Raw genomic sequence first — 12,930 nt, 5'->3', positions numbered from 1 at the left:
GGAAGCGGGTGGTGAGAAAGGTACAGAGGGCAGGGTTTGGGGGCTGGGAAGGAAAGGGAAAAGATTAGGGTTTGGGGATGATGAAAGGGCTTTCTACGGGTAAGGATGGCAAAGGGTGGCAGTGACGGAAAGTCAGGCAACCTGTCCTGTCCGTCTTTTTGTATCGTGAATTGGAAAGACTGCAAGGGGGAGGGGAGTTGCTTGCGCCCTAAAGGAGGAGTTATTCAGATTCATTGCAGTGGGCGGCGGCTGCAAAACGCACCATTCTTCTTGTTTTTGCTCTGCAAAGCAGCCTTTTCAAGGGTTGGCTTGGGTGACAAAATGTCTTGTGTAGGCGTGGGTTTGTCTCCCTCTCGCTCTCTCTCCCTAAGATGTGTCCGGCATAGGCCAGGGTGCCACTCGAGGCCCAAACCAATTCTGGTTATCGCTTCTCGGCCTTTTGGCTAAGATCAAGTGTAGTATCTGTTCTTATCAGTTTAATATCTGATACGTCCCCTATCTGGGGACCATATATTAAATGGATTTTTAGAACAGGGAGATGGAAAAAGAGCTTGCTCTGTCCACTCCACGCATTGACCTGGTATTGCAGTACCTCCAGGAACGGTGCACCCCTTCTTAACCCAGTTTCCAAAAGCAGAACTCAATTCACCTGATTCATATTAGCCCGATTTAATGAATTGGAAGAAAGCATACGTCTTCATATGCACCTCAATTTGGCCCATTCACTTTTCACACTTCCTCCTTTTGTTTTTTATCTTTCACACTTTTGACTTTCTTTATTCATCCAAATAGCAAACTCATCACCACTCAACCTGACCAACTCGGCTATGTCCCCGTGCTGCAGTTCTCTGTCTTATCTAGATCATTTGCAATTGAATGGAATAGATCCCTTTTGGACAAAGTGGATTCACCTGCTGCTGCAGTGACCACAGGTGTGATAAGATCTAGAATTGGCATCTGGTGCGATCTCTCCGCTTCCACTCCAAAGAAAGTTACCTGTTTATTCCTATCATGCATTGGTTTTTGGGGTTTTCTTTGAGTAATGATGATCTCTTTAGTAGTCTGTTGGCGCCCTCTCCTGGAGGAATAGTTTGCTTGCTCTTGGACATTCTAAAAGAGAGGTCATGATAGACATTGAGCTTCTGAGCTCAATTGGGGACAGTCATGGGTGATGAATGTTTGCAACCTACTGCGAAGCCTCATACCGCAATATAAGGAACGTCAAATACTAAGAAAGGGCGGCCTATGAAAGAATTACTACTTTCAATAAGTACACTTAAACGGCTAATTGGGAATAGAAAAACTGTAAAAAGCCCTCTGAGAAAGCCCCCCTCTAACCTTTGATAGTAAGCTTTTCTGTAGTCTGCCTGTTGATGTATTTTCCGTTTGAACTGTGCACAACATGAAGAGACGGAACACTGGCGGCTTGTCACAATGCCCCCCGATGACATCACAATAGCGCTGCTGCCTAGAAAACAAGCTGCGCAGAAGAAGTTGTTCTTTGGGTGGGAGGGTGGGCTAGTGGAAGGAGGGGGCAATCTCTTTTTTTCCCGGGTGGTAGGGGGATGACAGGAGAAGGGAAGCGGGTGGTGAGAAAGGTACAGAGGGCAGGGTTTGGGGGCTGGGAAGGAAAGGGAAAAGATTAGGGTTTGGGGATGATGAAAGGGCTTTCTACGGGTAAGGATGGCAAAGGGTGGCAGTGACGGAAAGTCAGGCAACCTGTCCTGTCCGTCTTTTTGTATCGTGAATTGGAAAGACTGCAAGGGGGAGGGGAGTTGCTTGCGCCCTAAAGGAGGAGTTATTCAGATTCATTGCAGTGGGCGGCGGCTGCAAAACGCACCATTCTTCTTGTTTTTGCTCTGCAAAGCAGCCTTTTCAAGGGTTGGCTTGGGTGACAAAATGTCTTGTGTAGGCGTGGGTTTGTCTCCCTCTCGCTCTCTCTCCCTAAGATGTGTCCGGCATAGGCCAGGGTGCCACTCGAGGCCCAAACCAATTCTGGTTATCGCTTCTCGGCCTTTTGGCTAAGATCAAGTGTAGTATCTGTTCTTATCAGTTTAATATCTGATACGTCCCCTATCTGGGGACCATATATTAAATGGATTTTTAGAACAGGGAGATGGAAAAAGAGCTTGCTCTGTCCACTCCACGCATTGACCTGGTATTGCAGTACCTCCAGGAACGGTGCACCCCTTCTTAACCCAGTTTCCAAAAGCAGAACTCAATTCACCTGATTCATATTAGCCCGATTTAATGAATTGGAAGAAAGCATACGTCTTCATATGCACCTCAATTTGGCCCATTCACTTTTCACACTTCCTCCTTTTGTTTTTTATCTTTCACACTTTTGACTTTCTTTATTCATCCAAATAGCAAACTCATCACCACTCAACCTGACCAACTCGGCTATGTCCCCGTGCTGCAGTTCTCTGTCTTATCTAGATCATTTGCAATTGAATGGAATAGATCCCTTTTGGACAAAGTGGATTCACCTGCTGCTGCAGTGACCACAGGTGTGATAAGATCTAGAATTGGCATCTGGTGCGATCTCTCCGCTTCCACTCCAAAGAAAGTTACCTGTTTATTCCTATCATGCATTGGTTTTTGGGGTTTTCTTTGAGTAATGATGATCTCTTTAGTAGTCTGTTGGCGCCCTCTCCTGGAGGAATAGTTTGCTTGCTCTTGGACATTCTAAAAGAGAGGTCATGATAGACATTAAGCTTCTGAGCTCAATTGGGGACAGTCATGGGTGATGAATGTTTGCAACCTACTGCGAAGCCTCATACCGCAATATAAGGAACGTCAAATACTAAGAAAGGGCGGCCTATGAAAGAATTACTACTTTCAATAAGTACACTTAAACGGCTAATTGGGAATAGAAAAACTGTAAAAAGCCCTCTGAGAAAGCCCCCCTCTAACCTTTGATAGTAAGCTTTTCTGTAGTCTGCCTGTTGATGTATTTTCCGTTTGAACTGTGCACAACATGAAGAGACGGAACACTGGCGGCTTGTCACAATGCCCCCCGATGACATCACAATAGCGCTGCTGCCTAGAAAACAAGCTGCGCAGAAGAAGTTGTTCTTTGGGTGGGAGGGTGGGCTAGTGGAAGGAGGGGGCAATCTCTTTTTTTCCCGGGTGGTAGGGGGATGACAGGAGAAGGGAAGCGGGTGGTGAGAAAGGTACAGAGGGCAGGGTTTGGGGGCTGGGAAGGAAAGGGAAAAGATTAGGGTTTGGGGATGATGAAAGGGCTTTCTACGGGTAAGGATGGCAAAGGGTGGCAGTGACGGAAAGTCAGGCAACCTGTCCTGTCCGTCTTTTTGTATCGTGAATTGGAAAGACTGCAAGGGGGAGGGGAGTTGCTTGCGCCCTAAAGGAGGAGTTATTCAGATTCATTGCAGTGGGCGGCGGCTGCAAAACGCACCATTCTTCTTGTTTTTGCTCTGCAAAGCAGCCTTTTCAAGGGTTGGCTTGGGTGACAAAATGTCTTGTGTAGGCGTGGGTTTGTCTCCCTCTCGCTCTCTCTCCCTAAGATGTGTCCGGCATAGGCCAGGGTGCCACTCGAGGCCCAAACCAATTCTGGTTATCGCTTCTCGGCCTTTTGGCTAAGATCAAGTGTAGTATCTGTTCTTATCAGTTTAATATCTGATACGTCCCCTATCTGGGGACCATATATTAAATGGATTTTTAGAACAGGGAGATGGAAAAAGAGCTTGCTCTGTCCACTCCACGCATTGACCTGGTATTGCAGTACCTCCAGGAACGGTGCACCCCTTCTTAACCCAGTTTCCAAAAGCAGAACTCAATTCACCTGATTCATATTAGCCCGATTTAATGAATTGGAAGAAAGCATACGTCTTCATATGCACCTCAATTTGGCCCATTCACTTTTCACACTTCCTCCTTTTGTTTTTTATCTTTCACACTTTTGACTTTCTTTATTCATCCAAATAGCAAACTCATCACCACTCAACCTGACCAACTCGGCTATGTCCCCGTGCTGCAGTTCTCTGTCTTATCTAGATCATTTGCAATTGAATGGAATAGATCCCTTTTGGACAAAGTGGATTCACCTGCTGCTGCAGTGACCACAGGTGTGATAAGATCTAGAATTGGCATCTGGTGCGATCTCTCCGCTTCCACTCCAAAGAAAGTTACCTGTTTATTCCTATCATGCATTGGTTTTTGGGGTTTTCTTTGAGTAATGATGATCTCTTTAGTAGTCTGTTGGCGCCCTCTCCTGGAGGAATAGTTTGCTTGCTCTTGGACATTCTAAAAGAGAGGTCATGATAGACATTGAGCTTCTGAGCTCAATTGGGGACAGTCATGGGTGATGAATGTTTGCAACCTACTGCGAAGCCTCATACCGCAATATAAGGAACGTCAAATACTAAGAAAGGGCGGCCTATGAAAGAATTACTACTTTCAATAAGTACACTTAAACGGCTAATTGGGAATAGAAAAACTGTAAAAAGCCCTCTGAGAAAGCCCCCCTCTAACCTTTGATAGTAAGCTTTTCTGTAGTCTGCCTGTTGATGTATTTTCCGTTTGAACTGTGCACAACATGAAGAGACGGAACACTGGCGGCTTGTCACAATGCCCCCCGATGACATCACAATAGCGCTGCTGCCTAGAAAACAAGCTGCGCAGAAGAAGTTGTTCTTTGGGTGGGAGGGTGGGCTAGTGGAAGGAGGGGGCAATCTCTTTTTTTCCCGGGTGGTAGGGGGATGACAGGAGAAGGGAAGCGGGTGGTGAGAAAGGTACAGAGGGCAGGGTTTGGGGGCTGGGAAGGAAAGGGAAAAGATTAGGGTTTGGGGATGATGAAAGGGCTTTCTACGGGTAAGGATGGCAAAGGGTGGCAGTGACGGAAAGTCAGGCAACCTGTCCTGTCCGTCTTTTTGTATCGTGAATTGGAAAGACTGCAAGGGGGAGGGGAGTTGCTTGCGCCCTAAAGGAGGAGTTATTCAGATTCATTGCAGTGGGCGGCGGCTGCAAAACGCACCATTCTTCTTGTTTTTGCTCTGCAAAGCAGCCTTTTCAAGGGTTGGCTTGGGTGACAAAATGTCTTGTGTAGGCGTGGGTTTGTCTCCCTCTCGCTCTCTCTCCCTAAGATGTGTCCGGCATAGGCCAGGGTGCCACTCGAGGCCCAAACCAATTCTGGTTATCGCTTCTCGGCCTTTTGGCTAAGATCAAGTGTAGTATCTGTTCTTATCAGTTTAATATCTGATACGTCCCCTATCTGGGGACCATATATTAAATGGATTTTTAGAACAGGGAGATGGAAAAAGAGCTTGCTCTGTCCACTCCACGCATTGACCTGGTATTGCAGTACCTCCAGGAACGGTGCACCCCTTCTTAACCCAGTTTCCAAAAGCAGAACTCAATTCACCTGATTCATATTAGCCCGATTTAATGAATTGGAAGAAAGCATACGTCTTCATATGCACCTCAATTTGGCCCATTCACTTTTCACACTTCCTCCTTTTGTTTTTTATCTTTCACACTTTTGACTTTCTTTATTCATCCAAATAGCAAACTCATCACCACTCAACCTGACCAACTCGGCTATGTCCCCGTGCTGCAGTTCTCTGTCTTATCTAGATCATTTGCAATTGAATGGAATAGATCCCTTTTGGACAAAGTGGATTCACCTGCTGCTGCAGTGACCACAGGTGTGATAAGATCTAGAATTGGCATCTGGTGCGATCTCTCCGCTTCCACTCCAAAGAAAGTTACCTGTTTATTCCTATCATGCATTGGTTTTTGGGGTTTTCTTTGAGTAATGATGATCTCTTTAGTAGTCTGTTGGCGCCCTCTCCTGGAGGAATAGTTTGCTTGCTCTTGGACATTCTAAAAGAGAGGTCATGATAGACATTGAGCTTCTGAGCTCAATTGGGGACAGTCATGGGTGATGAATGTTTGCAACCTACTGCGAAGCCTCATACCGCAATATAAGGAACGTCAAATACTAAGAAAGGGCGGCCTATGAAAGAATTACTACTTTCAATAAGTACACTTAAACGGCTAATTGGGAATAGAAAAACTGTAAAAAGCCCTCTGAGAAAGCCCCCCTCTAACCTTTGATAGTAAGCTTTTCTGTAGTCTGCCTGTTGATGTATTTTCCGTTTGAACTGTGCACAACATGAAGAGACGGAACACTGGCGGCTTGTCACAATGCCCCCCGATGACATCACAATAGCGCTGCTGCCTAGAAAACAAGCTGCGCAGAAGAAGTTGTTCTTTGGGTGGGAGGGTGGGCTAGTGGAAGGAGGGGGCAATCTCTTTTTTTCCCGGGTGGTAGGGGGATGACAGGAGAAGGGAAGCGGGTGGTGAGAAAGGTACAGAGGGCAGGGTTTGGGGGCTGGGAAGGAAAGGGAAAAGATTAGGGTTTGGGGATGATGAAAGGGCTTTCTACGGGTAAGGATGGCAAAGGGTGGCAGTGACGGAAAGTCAGGCAACCTGTCCTGTCCGTCTTTTTGTATCGTGAATTGGAAAGACTGCAAGGGGGAGGGGAGTTGCTTGCGCCCTAAAGGAGGAGTTATTCAGATTCATTGCAGTGGGCGGCGGCTGCAAAACGCACCATTCTTCTTGTTTTTGCTCTGCAAAGCAGCCTTTTCAAGGGTTGGCTTGGGTGACAAAATGTCTTGTGTAGGCGTGGGTTTGTCTCCCTCTCGCTCTCTCTCCCTAAGATGTGTCCGGCATAGGCCAGGGTGCCACTCGAGGCCCAAACCAATTCTGGTTATCGCTTCTCGGCCTTTTGGCTAAGATCAAGTGTAGTATCTGTTCTTATCAGTTTAATATCTGATACGTCCCCTATCTGGGGACCATATATTAAATGGATTTTTAGAACAGGGAGATGGAAAAAGAGCTTGCTCTGTCCACTCCACGCATTGACCTGGTATTGCAGTACCTCCAGGAACGGTGCACCCCTTCTTAACCCAGTTTCCAAAAGCAGAACTCAATTCACCTGATTCATATTAGCCCGATTTAATGAATTGGAAGAAAGCATACGTCTTCATATGCACCTCAATTTGGCCCATTCACTTTTCACACTTCCTCCTTTTGTTTTTTATCTTTCACACTTTTGACTTTCTTTATTCATCCAAATAGCAAACTCATCACCACTCAACCTGACCAACTCGGCTATGTCCCCGTGCTGCAGTTCTCTGTCTTATCTAGATCATTTGCAATTGAATGGAATAGATCCCTTTTGGACAAAGTGGATTCACCTGCTGCTGCAGTGACCACAGGTGTGATAAGATCTAGAATTGGCATCTGGTGCGATCTCTCCGCTTCCACTCCAAAGAAAGTTACCTGTTTATTCCTATCATGCATTGGTTTTTGGGGTTTTCTTTGAGTAATGATGATCTCTTTAGTAGTCTGTTGGCGCCCTCTCCTGGAGGAATAGTTTGCTTGCTCTTGGACATTCTAAAAGAGAGGTCATGATAGACATTGAGCTTCTGAGCTCAATTGGGGACAGTCATGGGTGATGAATGTTTGCAACCTACTGCGAAGCCTCATACCGCAATATAAGGAACGTCAAATACTAAGAAAGGGCGGCCTATGAAAGAATTACTACTTTCAATAAGTACACTTAAACGGCTAATTGGGAATAGAAAAACTGTAAAAAGCCCTCTGAGAAAGCCCCCCTCTAACCTTTGATAGTAAGCTTTTCTGTAGTCTGCCTGTTGATGTATTTTCCGTTTGAACTGTGCACAACATGAAGAGACGGAACACTGGCGGCTTGTCACAATGCCCCCCGATGACATCACAATAGCGCTGCTGCCTAGAAAACAAGCTGCGCAGAAGAAGTTGTTCTTTGGGTGGGAGGGTGGGCTAGTGGAAGGAGGGGGCAATCTCTTTTTTTCCCGGGTGGTAGGGGGATGACAGGAGAAGGGAAGCGGGTGGTGAGAAAGGTACAGAGGGCAGGGTTTGGGGGCTGGGAAGGAAAGGGAAAAGATTAGGGTTTGGGGATGATGAAAGGGCTTTCTACGGGTAAGGATGGCAAAGGGTGGCAGTGACGGAAAGTCAGGCAACCTGTCCTGTCCGTCTTTTTGTATCGTGAATTGGAAAGACTGCAAGGGGGAGGGGAGTTGCTTGCGCCCTAAAGGAGGAGTTATTCAGATTCATTGCAGTGGGCGGCGGCTGCAAAACGCACCATTCTTCTTGTTTTTGCTCTGCAAAGCAGCCTTTTCAAGGGTTGGCTTGGGTGACAAAATGTCTTGTGTAGGCGTGGGTTTGTCTCCCTCTCGCTCTCTCTCCCTAAGATGTGTCCGGCATAGGCCAGGGTGCCACTCGAGGCCCAAACCAATTCTGGTTATCGCTTCTCGGCCTTTTGGCTAAGATCAAGTGTAGTGTTGTTCGAAGAGGTGGTTTAAGCTCCAGGCCACCTTAGTACAATGATACAATGCACACTGGAAGGTTGCGCTTGCTAGTACTCTGGGTGGATAGTATATTCATCTAGAGGAAAACATGGCCCTACCAGGATCGAGGCTATTAGACTGAGTAAGGGTGGGGGGCTATGGTACAACGTGCCCCAGGACTGACGACCCTGGAGTGAGTCTGAGCTTGCTGGCTTGGGACCCCGGCAAGCCTTGGGCTCTGTAGCACACCGTACCTTGCCTTTTCATACTTTTTGAGCATATTACCCTATCCCGGCCTTCTGGCTAGGAAGGGAAATTTTTATAATCCCGGTCGGAGGTCTGGTCAGCTTTGGGCTGAGAAACTAACACCCGGTTGGAGGTCTGGGTCAGCTTCGGCTGAGAAACCAACACCCGGTTGGAGGTCTGGGTCAGCTTCGGCTGAGAAACCAACACCCGGTTGGAGGTCCGGTTAGCCTTGGGCTGAGAAACCAACACCGGTTGACGGTCCGGGCAGTTTCGGCTGCGAAACCAACAACTAGTAGCTCTCTACTCCACTTGGGTAAGATGCCTGGGTGGACGCTGGGAGCAACGACAAGGCTCAACCAGGCTTCGGCTTGGGAGAGCACCGAAGATCCCTGACCCTTGCTGTGGCCTTCTGGCTCGGAGGGACGGGGTTGATTTTTGGGGACCCTCTCCTCACGGTGGGGTCCACACGAATCCTAGCCTTTGCACTGTTTTTGGTGTGACTTCGGTCATGCATTTTTTGTGGTGCTTTGGAAAGCTTCATTAAATCAAAAATCTGTTCTTATCAGTTTAATATCTGATACGTCCCCTATCTGGGGACCATATATTAAATGGATTTTTAGAACAGGGAGATGGAAAAAGAGCTTGCTCTGTCCACTCCACGCATTGACCTGGTATTGCAGTACCTCCAGGAACGGTGCACCCCTTCTTAACCCAGTTTCCAAAAGCAGAACTCAATTCACCTGATTCATATTAGCCCGATTTAATGAATTGGAAGAAAGCATACGTCTTCATATGCACCTCAATTTGGCCCATTCACTTTTCACACTTCCTCCTTTTGTTTTTTATCTTTCACACTTTTGACTTTCTTTATTCATCCAAATAGCAAACTCATCACCACTCAACCTGACCAACTCGGCTATGTCCCCGTGCTGCAGTTCTCTGTCTTATCTAGATCATTTGCAATTGAATGGAATAGATCCCTTTTGGACAAAGTGGATTCACCTGCTGCTGCAGTGACCACAGGTGTGATAAGATCTAGAATTGGCATCTGGTGCGATCTCTCCGCTTCCACTCCAAAGAAAGTTACCTGTTTATTCCTATCATGCATTGGTTTTTGGGGTTTTCTTTGAGTAATGATGATCTCTTTAGTAGTCTGTTGGCGCCCTCTCCTGGAGGAATAGTTTGCTTGCTCTTGGACATTCTAAAAGAGAGGTCATGATAGACATTGAGCTTCTGAGCTCAATTGGGGACAGTCATGGGTGATGAATGTTTGCAACCTACTGCGAAGCCTCATACCGCAATATAAGGAACGTCAAATACTAAGAAAGGGCGGCCTATGAAAGAATTACTACTTTCAATAAGTACACTTAAACGGCTAATTGGGAATAGAAAAACTGTAAAAAGCCCTCTGAGAAAGCCCCCCTCTAACCTTTGATAGTAAGCTTTTCTGTAGTCTGCCTGTTGATGTATTTTCCGTTTGAACTGTGCACAACATGAAGAGACGGAACACTGGCGGCTTGTCACAATGCCCCCCGATGACATCACAATAGCGCTGCTGCCTAGAAAACAAGCTGCGCAGAAGAAGTTGTTCTTTGGGTGGGAGGGTGGGCTAGTGGAAGGAGGGGGCAATCTCTTTTTTTCCCGGGTGGTAGGGGGATGACAGGAGAAGGGAAGCGGGTGGTGAGAAAGGTACAGAGGGCAGGGTTTGGGGGCTGGGAAGGAAAGGGAAAAGATTAGGGTTTGGGGATGATGAAAGGGCTTTCTACGGGTAAGGATGGCAAAGGGTGGCAGTGACGGAAAGTCAGGCAACCTGTCCTGTCCGTCTTTTTGTATCGTGAATTGGAAAGACTGCAAGGGGGAGGGGAGTTGCTTGCGCCCTAAAGGAGGAGTTATTCAGATTCATTGCAGTGGGCGGCGGCTGCAAAACGCACCATTCTTCTTGTTTTTGCTCTGCAAAGCAGCCTTTTCAAGGGTTGGCTTGGGTGACAAAATGTCTTGTGTAGGCGTGGGTTTGTCTCCCTCTCGCTCTCTCTCCCTAAGATGTGTCCGGCATAGGCCAGGGTGCCACTCGAGGCCCAAACCAATTCTGGTTATCGCTTCTCGGCCTTTTGGCTAAGATCAAGTGTAGTATCTGTTCTTATCAGTTTAATATCTGATACGTCCCCTATCTGGGGACCATATATTAAATGGATTTTTAGAACAGGGAGATGGAAAAAGAGCTTGCTCTGTCCACTCCACGCATTGACCTGGTATTGCAGTACCTCCAGGAACGGTGCACCCCTTCTTAACCCAGTTTCCAAAAGCAGAACTCAATTCACCTGATTCATATTAGCCCGATTTAATGAATTGGAAGAAAGCATACGTCTTCATATGCACCTCAATTTGGCCCATTCACTTTTCACACTTCCTCCTTTTGTTTTTTATCTTTCACACTTTTGACTTTCTTTATTCATCCAAATAGCAAACTCATCACCACTCAACCTGACCAACTCGGCTATGTCCCCGTGCTGCAGTTCTCTGTCTTATCTAGATCATTTGCAATTGAATGGAATAGATCCCTTTTGGACAAAGTGGATTCACCTGCTGCTGCAGTGACCACAGGTGTGATAAGATCTAGAATTGGCATCTGGTGCGATCTCTCCGCTTCCACTCCAAAGAAAGTTACCTGTTTATTCCTATCATGCATTGGTTTTTGGGGTTTTCTTTGAGTAATGATGATCTCTTTAGTAGTCTGTTGGCGCCCTCTCCTGGAGGAATAGTTTGCTTGCTCTTGGACATTCTAAAAGAGAGGTCATGATAGACATTGAGCTTCTGAGCTCAATTGGGGACAGTCATGGGTGATGAATGTTTGCAACCTACTGCGAAGCCTCATACCGCAATATAAGGAACGTCAAATACTAAGAAAGGGCGGCCTATGAAAGAATTACTACTTTCAATAAGTACACTTAAACGGCTAATTGGGAATAGAAAAACTGTAAAAAGCCCTCTGAGAAAGCCCCCCTCTAACCTTTGATAGTAAGCTTTTCTGTAGTCTGCCTGTTGATGTATTTTCCGTTTGAACTGTGCACAACATGAAGAGACGGAACACTGGCGGCTTGTCACAATGCCCCCCGATGACATCACAATAGCGCTGCTGCCTAGAAAACAAGCTGCGCAGAAGAAGTTGTTCTTTGGGTGGGAGGGTGGGCTAGTGGAAGGAGGGGGCAATCTCTTTTTTTCCCGGGTGGTAGGGGGATGACAGGAGAAGGGAAGCGGGTGGTGAGAAAGGTACAGAGGGCAGGGTTTGGGGGCTGGGAAGGAAAGGGAAAAGATTAGGGTTTGGGGATGATGAAAGGGCTTTCTACGGGTAAGGATGGCAAAGGGTGGCAGTGACGGAAAGTCAGGCAACCTGTCCTGTCCGTCTTTTTGTATCGTGAATTGGAAAGACTGCAAGGGGGAGGGGAGTTGCTTGCGCCCTAAAGGAGGAGTTATTCAGATTCATTGCAGTGGGCGGCGGCTGCAAAACGCACCATTCTTCTTGTTTTTGCTCTGCAAAGCAGCCTTTTCAAGGGTTGGCTTGGGTGACAAAATGTCTTGTGTAGGCGTGGGTTTGTCTCCCTCTCGCTCTCTCTCCCTAAGATGTGTCCGGCATAGGCCAGGGTGCCACTCGAGGCCCAAACCAATTCTGGTTATCGCTTCTCGGCCTTTTGGCTAAGATCAAGTGTAGTATCGTTCGAAAAGGTGGTTTAAGGCTCCGGCCATCTTAGTACAATGATGCAATGCACACTGGAAGGTTGCGCTTGTTAGTACTTTGGGAGGATAGTATATCCATCTAGAGGAAACCATGGCCCTACCAGGATCGAGGCTATTAGACTGAGTAAGTGTGGGGGCTATGGTGCAATGTGCCCCAGGATTGACGACCCTGGAGTGAGTCTGAGCTTGCTGGCTTTGGACCCCGGCAAGCCTTGGGCTCTGTAGCACACCGTACCTTGCCCTTTCATACTTTCTGAGCATATTGCTCTATCCCGGCCTTCTGGCTAGGAAGAGAAATTTTTATAATCATGGTCGGAGGTCCGTTCAGCTTTGGGCTGAGAAACCAACACCCGGTTGGAGGTCCGGGTCAGCTTCGGCTGAGAAACCAACACCCGGTTGGAGGTCCGGGTCAGCTTCGGCTGAGAAACCAACACCCGGTTGGAGGTCCGGGTCAGCTTCGGCTGAGAAACCAACACCCGGTTGGAGGTCCGGTTAGCCTTGGGCTGAGAAACCAACACCGGTTGACGGTCCGGGCAGTTTCGGCTGCGAAACCAACAACTAGTAGCTCTCTACTCCACTTGGGTAAGATGCCTGG

At 47.3% G+C, this 12,930-nt stretch overlaps 7 non-coding genes and 1 pseudogene across 7 annotated transcripts; all 8 read left to right on the top strand.

The window, feature by feature from the left end:
* Window positions 1–423: 423 nt before the first annotated feature.
* On the top strand, window positions 424–614 carry LOC142281704 (U2 spliceosomal RNA). Its single transcript, XR_012743747.1, has one exon. It is a non-coding gene; the product is annotated as a U2 spliceosomal RNA (small nuclear RNA).
* Window positions 615–2,001: 1,387 nt separating this feature from the next.
* On the top strand, window positions 2,002–2,192 carry LOC142281703 (U2 spliceosomal RNA). Its single transcript, XR_012743746.1, has one exon. It is a non-coding gene; the product is annotated as a U2 spliceosomal RNA (small nuclear RNA).
* Window positions 2,193–3,579: 1,387 nt separating this feature from the next.
* On the top strand, window positions 3,580–3,770 carry LOC142281702 (U2 spliceosomal RNA). Its single transcript, XR_012743745.1, has one exon. It is a non-coding gene; the product is annotated as a U2 spliceosomal RNA (small nuclear RNA).
* Window positions 3,771–5,157: 1,387 nt separating this feature from the next.
* LOC142281701 (U2 spliceosomal RNA) lies at window positions 5,158–5,348 on the top strand. Its single transcript, XR_012743744.1, has one exon. It is a non-coding gene; the product is annotated as a U2 spliceosomal RNA (small nuclear RNA).
* Window positions 5,349–6,735: 1,387 nt separating this feature from the next.
* Window positions 6,736–6,926, top strand: LOC142281700 (U2 spliceosomal RNA). The gene has a single exon (XR_012743743.1). It is a non-coding gene; the product is annotated as a U2 spliceosomal RNA (small nuclear RNA).
* Window positions 6,927–9,115: 2,189 nt separating this feature from the next.
* Window positions 9,116–9,308, top strand: LOC142281706 (U2 spliceosomal RNA). Its single transcript, XR_012743749.1, has one exon. It is a non-coding gene; the product is annotated as a U2 spliceosomal RNA (small nuclear RNA).
* Window positions 9,309–10,695: 1,387 nt separating this feature from the next.
* LOC142281699 (U2 spliceosomal RNA) lies at window positions 10,696–10,886 on the top strand. Its single transcript, XR_012743742.1, has one exon. It is a non-coding gene; the product is annotated as a U2 spliceosomal RNA (small nuclear RNA).
* Window positions 10,887–12,273: 1,387 nt separating this feature from the next.
* LOC142281708 (U2 spliceosomal RNA) lies at window positions 12,274–12,415 on the top strand (annotated as a pseudogene).
* Window positions 12,416–12,930: the final 515 nt, after the last annotated feature.

Source organism: Anomaloglossus baeobatrachus, unplaced genomic scaffold (genome assembly GCF_048569485.1).
Source record: "Anomaloglossus baeobatrachus isolate aAnoBae1 unplaced genomic scaffold, aAnoBae1.hap1 Scaffold_4795, whole genome shotgun sequence".
In the NCBI taxonomy this organism is placed as follows: domain Eukaryota; kingdom Metazoa; phylum Chordata; class Amphibia; order Anura; family Aromobatidae; genus Anomaloglossus; species Anomaloglossus baeobatrachus.
This window is presented reverse-complemented; position numbering and strand designations above follow the sequence as displayed.